The sequence below is a fragment of the Amblyomma americanum genome, chromosome 11 (genome assembly GCF_052857255.1).
Source record: "Amblyomma americanum isolate KBUSLIRL-KWMA chromosome 11, ASM5285725v1, whole genome shotgun sequence".
In the NCBI taxonomy this organism is placed as follows: domain Eukaryota; kingdom Metazoa; phylum Arthropoda; class Arachnida; order Ixodida; family Ixodidae; genus Amblyomma; species Amblyomma americanum.
The window spans coordinates 87,400,828-87,409,595 of NC_135507.1; the positions used below are offsets into that span (position 1 = coordinate 87,400,828).

The window sequence follows — 8,768 nt, forward strand, 5'->3', positions numbered from 1 at the left end:
CGGAAAATTTTTCGTGTTCTTTGCAACCAGCATTTTCAGAATTTAATGACGACTATGAAGCTATAACGCTACAGTGTAAAAGCAAACTATTTGGGGTCCTTTACCGCTCCCCTCAAGGAAACATGAACCATTTTTTCGGCCATTTCGAAAAGTTACCTTAATTTCGCAACTGTTAATAAGATGCATTTGATTCTAGGCGGTGACTGCAACATTAACTTATTAGAAACACAGTGCCGGCACGTGATTTTCAGATACTTCATGATTCCTATTTTTGTCAGTGTTATATCTGTATCTACACGAATCAGTCATCACTCCGAAAGAATTTTAGACTTACTTGTGACAAATAACATTCATGACTGTGTAATGTCGGGGAGAATTGTAACAAGCTTAAGCGATCATTTCCCTATCTACGTGTTCTGCAAAGCAGGCGACTTTCTTAAGAGGAGAAAACTGTTCGGAGACATATACTCTGCGAGAAATAAATCTGGAGACCCTAGAAATATTCAGAAACGAAATTTTACTCATATGTAGGTACTGATCGGGAGTTCCCGGGTTCGAACCCGACCGCGGCGGCTGCGTTTTTATGGAGGAAAAAACGCCAAGGCGCCCGTGTGCTGTGCGATGTCAGTGCACGTTAAAGATACCCAGGTGGTCGAAATTATTCCGGAGCCCTCCACTACGGCACCTATTCTTCCTTTCTTCTTTCACTCCCTCCTTTATCCCTTCCCTAAGGGCGCGGTTCAGGTGTCCAACGATATACGAGACAGATACTGCGCCATTTCCTTTCCCCAAAAACCAATTATTATTATTATTAATATGTTGGCACCCAGTGTTTGAATGCACATGTGCTGAAAAAGCCTATGAAACATCCATGGCACTTTTCACAATAATGCTACTATTCCTGCCTTAAACTTAAAGTGGTTAAGAAGTGTAAAAAAACTGCGTAAGCCGTGGATGACAGATGAATCTCTTGGAATGATAAAGAGGAAAGAAAAATTGTACGAGACGTTCATAAAAACAGAGAACCTGGATGACCTTGCAGCTTTAAAAAAATACAGCAATTTAACAAACTTTTTACGTAAAATAAAAGACACTTACTTTGTAAATCTTTTTTCCTGTACAAAAAGTGATGCCTTATGGCGCGAACTTGGCGAACTCTTGAACGCAGACACTCGCCACAATGGTGAATTTCGTTTAACAGTAATTAATGAACTACTGGAGGGCGAAGAACTGGCAGAAAAGTTTAATGAACACTTTTCAACTCTCTCCTCATGTTCGCACGCGGTTGACAGGAATGGAGCTAAAACATTTTTAGGCCCACATACTTCTAAAACTGCATTTTTTTGAGCCACGCACTAATGAAGAAATATATTCTATTTTCATGTCTGTAAAGAATAACAAGGCCAGAGAAACTGATGATTTAGAAATCAAACCAGTAAAATATGTCCTCGACCTTTTAGTACCCCAACTTTTTTTATCTTTAATGCTTGCTTGCAAGCAGGTACTTTCTCAGAAAGCATGCAGTGTGCCAGAGTAAGTATTATAAATAAATTTGGTGACCAAAACAATTATCAAACTATCGGCCAATCTACGTGCTACCCATTTTTTCCAAAGGATTAGAAAAGGTTACATGCGAGAGAATAATGTCTTTCTGTGACAAGCATATGATTCTCTCGGAGCAGCAATTTGGATTTCGTAAAGTTCGATCTACGGAGTTGGCCCTCTTAACGCAGAAAGAATTATTACTTAAGGGTTTTGAGCAAAAATATACATACTTTGGGTATTTTTATCGATTCCTCAAAAGTGTTCGATCGAATCGACCATACAATCCTGTCTACCAAATTAGAACATTACGGTTTCCGCAGCATTTCTGGTGCAGTTCTTAAATCATATCTTAATCATCGCAAGCAGAGAGTTGTAAGAAATGAATGGCATTCTACTGTACTAAATATTACTGCAGGGGTACCACAGGGCAGCGTATTAGGACAGATACTATATAACATCTATATAAATGATACAATAAATATTAGCAGACGGCATATTACATTATCTATGCAGATGACACGAGTCTTTTCTTCCAGTCGAATGACGTTAATGATCTCAAGGCTTCCGCGAATACAACACTAATTAAACTTCTTGAGTGGACTAGAGCAAACTGTTTAAAAATCAATGCTAGCAAAACAAAAGCTCCGATTTTTGCGCCTGTGCAAAAAAAAAAATATTACAGTTGAATCCCGGTACAACGTATGCCGCTTCAACGAAATTTTCGCCACAACGAAGTATTTTTCATTCCCCGCGAAATCCCCATAGGAGTTAATGTATTAAAATTCCCTCGAGAACGAATTACTTTGTGAGCACGCATTCGCTTCTACGAATTTTTCGCAACTTTCACCGCGGTCAGTGGCCCGCCTTTCTTCAAACGTTGGGTGCTGTACGAGATTATTCCCTGCTAAAGCAGTGGCTTGGAGCAGCTAAATAATGCACGGAATGTATGTTTATTACATTTTCATGTATTCTTTATTAAAAAATTTGGCTGTGAGTCGTTTATTTGTCATAGGGAAGTAGCGAGGGGGCTTGTTGGCGCCGTGCGAAAGCCGCCGGCCGTACGAGGGCCAAAGACGAATCCAAATCCAGTCGCCAGCCTCTCCTCCCCGCCTTCTCTGCAGCCCTTGCCACCATTTCATCGTGTGTCGGTGTGTGTTGATCGTCGATCTCTCGCTGCAGTCTGATCTCGTCGATCGCCTCTGCCATGTCGCCGCCAACGAAGAAGCGAAAGTTTATTTCGCTAAAAGAAAGGGATAGAATTATCGCCGAAGCGGAAAGCTGAAAGAAGGCAATTATTGCCGCAGATTTTGGCATCGCGCCGAGTTCGCTCTGGACGATTTTGAAGAATAAGGACAGCATTAAGAAGACACTTTCATCGGGCACTTCAGCGCCGCACAAGAAAGTGACGCAACCAACGTATGAAGAGCTCGACAAGGCTGTCTATGCTTGGTTCGTCGATACACGAGCAACAAACATGCCCCTGAGCGGCAAAATTGTACAGCAGAAGGCCCTAAATTATGCTTATGTCGTTACTGCCTATGTCGTTACTGCCAAGGCTTCGATTGGGTTCCAAATGCGGATTGCAGTGAATCAGTTTTCATCTCTGCAATGGCTGTAGTGCGATTTTAATTTTTATAAGGTGAACTTTTGAATAAATATTCTATTATACTCTGTTTGGTGTATTCATTGGCACTTGCTGCAGCTGTTGCAAGGAAACTGTCGTCTCACAGAGGAAAAAAAAATTATGACAGGAGCCAGAGCTTTTCTACCCCACCAACCGCGGAATCTCGAATCGCGAAACTTTGCTATCTCACGTGGCCACTTCGTAGAGGTTACCAGATGGCATACCGCCAATTATGGGCAGGACAGCCAGCTTCCGGTGGTGTCCTATAACTCTGTGTGTAATTTCTTTTTGGTTAATTTTAATCCATCAGGCCTCTTTTACTACGCCTACAGCTGGTGGGCATGCTCAATCTATGGACTAAGTACAAAACCTACACCGGGATAAGAAGAAGCGTAAAACGCAATCACACTGCAGCAAGAAGATGACATGATGATAGTTGAGTTACAAATGAGAAACAGTGAGGCCATGGTGGAGAGAGGTAAATATATACTCACCGCAAAGACTCAATGCGCAAAAATTATGAAACGAGTAGTGCTACATCTGAATGACGTCACGCCAGATTACGGCGTGACTCACACTTACGGCATCTGTTATCGCCGCGGTCCTCCTCACACTCCTTCTCTAATCGTTTCACACAACGCCTATATTAACACGCTTCAAAGCAATAAACGTTGTCTTGGCCCAGCCACCGCTGTGTATGGTGCGGATTCTTCAGGGGCGACGAGAATGGGATGACAACGGGCCGCCCTCTTAGTACGCCGCAGCCTTCGCCACCGTGGGAGGATATGCCAGCCCGCCGCAGTTTAAGGAGACGAGCGACAAGTGGCCAGCTTACCAAGTTCGACTGGAGGCTTTCTTTGAAGGCAATGGCATCACGGACGACAAGAAGAAGCGGGCCCTGTTGGTTGCAGCGCTGACTACCCACACCGTGGATTTACTTAGTGGTCGATGAGCGCCAGACAAGGTGAACGAACTTTCTTACGCCCAAGTGGTAGCATTGTTGCAGCAGCACTTTTCGCCGCAACTATGCGAAATATCACAGTCGTACAAGTTCTTTACGCGCGAACAGCTGCCAGGCGAACCTGCCAAAGATTCCATAATTGCCATTCGTCAAATTGCGGACACATGCAATTTTGGCGCAACGTTCGATCGAATGCTGCGAGATAGCATCGTTTGTGGGCGCAGTAGTGCGTCGACTGTTGCTGGCGAAGCCGCAGCTGACGAGGAGTGAAGCAGATTAAATCGTGCTATCAGCTGAAATGGCAGAAGCGAGCGCGCAGCAGATAAGCAGCCACGCCCCTGAAGGAAGCCCACATGCGATGGGAGGATAGGCGTATCGCCCAAGAAACCGGCCACGGATTATTTCGTGCAACCGCTGCGGAGCGAAAGGCCACGATTCAGAGGATTGCCGGTTCCGTTCGGCAATATGCTTCAAGTGCCAACAGCGGGCCTGTTTCTCTCTCGAGAGAGAGAGAGTTCATTGAAGGGCCACCAGGTCTGTCGCGTCAGGTAAGTACCCTATCGTCTCAGGACAAGAGCACATCTGTGCGCACGGACGGTATATTGGCATTGGAAACAGCGGACAGTCATTTAAGCCACGTCGGCATCACGCAACCGATTGTACGCGGGGGGGGGGGGGGGGGGGGCGTTCCAGTGGACATGCAAGTCGATACAGGGTCACCAGTGTCGGTCATCACATGGCCCACCTATGAGCAAAACAAGACAGTGTGGCCCAAGCTGCTTGAATCGCCATTGAAACTGACTTGCTTCCTGGGAAGGCTTCCCGTTCGCGGACAATTCAAGCTCAAATTTTCGTGCTGAAACCGATGGATGGACAGATCCCTCACATTCCTCGGTTGCTCCGGAGCCCTCCAAGATGGCACCTCTCTTCTTTCACTACCTCCTTTATCGCTTCCATTACGGCGCGGCTCAGGTGTGTGCCGATATATGAGACAGATACTACGCCATTTCCTTTCCCTAAAAATCAATTATTAATAATTATTATTCTTGCAGTATAACGAAAATGACAGTTTACAGGAAAGAGAAGACGCCATAGTTCTGTGCGCCCCGCCGTGGTGGCTCAGTGGTTAAGGCGCTCGACTACTGATCCCGAGTTCCCGGGTTCGATCCTGACCGCGGCGGCTGCGTTTTTATGGAGGAAAAACGCTAAGGCGCCCGTGCGCTGTGCGATGTCAGTGCACGTTAAAGATCCCCAGGTGGTTGAAATTATTCCGGAGCCCTACACTACGGCACCTCTTCTTCCTTTCTTATTTCACTCCCTCCTTTATCCCTTCCCTTACGGCGCGGTTCAGGTGTCCAACGATATATGAGACATACTGCGCCATTTCCTTTCCCCCAAAACCAATTATTATTATTATTATTATTGTTCTGTGCGATTAAAGATCCACAGGTGGTCTGAATTATTGCGGAGCCCTCCACTACAGCAACTCTCTCTTAGCAGGGGCTAAGAATGACCTGTTTGTAGACGTCTGAGTGATCTGGCTTGCACCCTGTCCAGGTCTGGGTGATGTGTGGGATAGTGCATCCTAGCTCCCCCGCCGCGGTGGCTCAGTCGTTAGGGCGCTCGACTACTGATCTGGAGTTCCCGGGTTCGAACCCGACCGCGGCGGCTGCGTTTTTATGGAGGAAAAACGCTAAGGCGCCCGTGTGCTTCGTGATGTCAGTGCACGTTAAAGATCCCCAGGTGGTCGGAATTATTCCGGAGCCCTCCACTACGGCACCTATTCTTCCTTTCTGCTTTCACTCCTTCGTTTATCCCTTCCCTTACGGCGCGGTTCAGGTGTCCAAAGATATTTTAGACAGATACTGCGCCATTTCCTTTCCCCAAAAAACCGATTATTATTATTATTCAGGAAAAACAAGACGCCAGTGTTCTGTGCGATTAAAGATCCACAGGTGGTCTAAATTATTGCGGAGCCCTCCACTACAGCAACACACTATTTCTTCATTACTACCGCTTTCCTCCTTTCTCTTGCGGTGCGGTTGGGATGTGCACCGAGATTAGACAACTCCTCAACCGTTTCCTTTCCTGAAACAACCTATTTTTCATAGGCCAATTTTCATTGGACAGCGCACGGCTGTTTTTTTTTTGCTGCGCGTCGTCAACAGGGTAAAGCAAAATGAAGAGTAACAATATCTCCGCTTCGCTTAAATTTCAAATTCTAATTTGACATTGATTAAAGTATCGATGAAACGCCGCCAGTACACAATCCGCGATGAAAGCAAGCAAGATTTCCACTTGGAGGCGGAATTTGTTGAGCAGAGGCCACTTACTGGACCACTGATTTTTTGTGCGCTGGATACATTAGCTAGCGGTACCTAATTAATAAGCACCGGCTCCATTTGCGCTCGACGAACTCTGCTGAACTCGAACATGGGCTTAACCACTTTGTTTTGTAACTGATTGTATCGCCCAAAAATATTATGTTCTACCATGTACACTTGCTTTTGCACATTGATTGCGGGTGTGGCGGTCAAACTTCTCTAAGCTTATGTAGCTACAGCTAGCCAGCCCGTCTTCATATACTTCATTCTTTAAAATCACCTTGCAAATATGGCACGATAGTTAGTTTTAAGGTGTCTGTGCGGTCGCTTGGTGATTTCTTGGCGCACCAGTACGCAGATATCGGCAGCTTTTCACGTGACATCACATCCTGCTGTAATACACATCTTCGCCCCTAATCCGTGTCTTTAATTAGTGGCCGTTAAAACTAAGTTTTCCTTTAGTATCATTTGCGCACACTTCTGCGTGACGTTCATGTAAAAATCCTCTGTTTATCTTCCTGAACGAACATTCTCATTGGTGAAGAAGTAGAGGGCGCGGCTCCCGACAGAAGGGTCTCCAGTTCACTTGAGCTTGACAACGTTTTGAAGCGATAGCTTTACTAGCCTAGCGACGCCGATTTCGCTGCGTCCGCACGAATGACTTTGAACAAGAGGAGCGGAGCTGCGTAAGTAACCACGTGACGCACCACGTGACTCGCAGCAGCTGAAGTCGCGCTCTCTGCCGTCGTCGCGGCGGCTGCGCGCTGCCTATCCAGTGTCTCGCTATGGACGAACCAAGTCAGTCGGAGCCGACACACTCGAGAGTGGGCACTCGCAGACGTCGGTCACGCAGGCGTCGGTCAGAGTCTGATCACGCGATCGACATGGCCAACTGTGCAAGGTATTTAGCAATCGATAGGGAGCGTAAACGCGCTAAACGGCCAGCCGAAAGCAACGAAGGGCGGGAGCGTCGCCTGGCTAGACGACGAGCGAAAGATGCCGAATGAAGACAGCGACTAGCCTTGGAAGCAGCCGCGGGGGAGACTGGCGAGCCGCTGGAAGGGAGTTCTCGCAGTGCGGAACCCGCAACGACCCTGGTGATATGTCTGTCTGTCACACTGTGTAACGGCCTCAAGAACCTTATAAAGTGACCTCACATGTAATCCTTGCCTTCGCTTATATAGCTACCGTTAGGTGAGCTAAGCCGCAGCCGTTTTTTTTCTGATAATAATAATAATTGGTTTTTTGGGGAAAAGAAATGGCGCAGTATCTGTCTCATATATCGTATATAGTTGGACACCTGAACCGCGCCGTAAGGGAAGGGATGAAGGAGGGAGTGAAAGAAGAAAGAGAAATAGGCGCCGTAGTGGAGGGCTCCGGCATAATTTCGACCATCTGGGGATCTTTAACGTGCTCTGACATCGCACAGCACAGGGGCACCTTAGCGTTTTGCCTCCATAAAAACGCAGCCGCCGCGGTCGGGTTCGAACCTGGGAAGTCCGGATCAGTAGTCGAGCGCCCTAACTACTGAGCCACCGCGGCGGGTTTTTTTTTTTCTGCAGCGAACTGATTTTCCTACATCCCTACATCATTCCACGATTCTGAATCTTCCAGTGGCGCCGATGCCGGGTTTTCTTCCGAACGGGACCATTACCGGTTTTCCTTCAATGGGTAATGCGTTGTTATTCAGCCCCTTGATGTGTTCTAAAATCAAGGATTGATATCGGTCATATTTGATGACAGTTGACAGGCGTAAATGTATTTCGTTTATTTTCTTAATGCTGCTTACTAGTACTAACAACGTTCCCAGTCCACTCTTATGAGATAACTTACGCTGACTCTATAAAACCCAATTAGACGGCTCTACCTCTCGCTTGCCGTGGACATCTCATTAGCACCGTGAAGTAGGTAAAGTGCATGTAAGTACACTCCAAGTTGACACCGAACACAGATCATTGGGCGCGATCTTGCTCTACGTTCCCTTCGCCTACAAACCACAGTTAAGGAGGCAACCCCGTGGAACCCTCACCTCGTAAATGGCAGGGAGGCCACATGACAACGCTCGACTCAATGCTTCAGTACGTCACCGATGAGGACAACCTCGACGTCGCCGCCTACCTACACTCCACTCTATGCACCAATTCGCCAATATGAGAATAAGAAAGGGAGTATGCTTCATAGGAAACTATGCGCAGGTAAAAAACACATGTGGGCGTTAAGAGACAAGGATCGAGGGCAATGTCATATGCAATATGGGTAAGATCGTTAATGTAGCCGAAGAGTTCTACCCAAATCTATACAGTAACCAATGTAA

At 46.6% G+C, this 8,768-nt stretch overlaps 1 pseudogene; it reads left to right on the forward strand.

Moving 5' to 3' along the window:
- Positions 1-3,634: 3,634 nt before the first annotated feature.
- On the forward strand, positions 3,635-5,719 carry LOC144109783 (uncharacterized; annotated as a pseudogene).
- Positions 5,720-8,768: the final 3,049 nt, after the last annotated feature.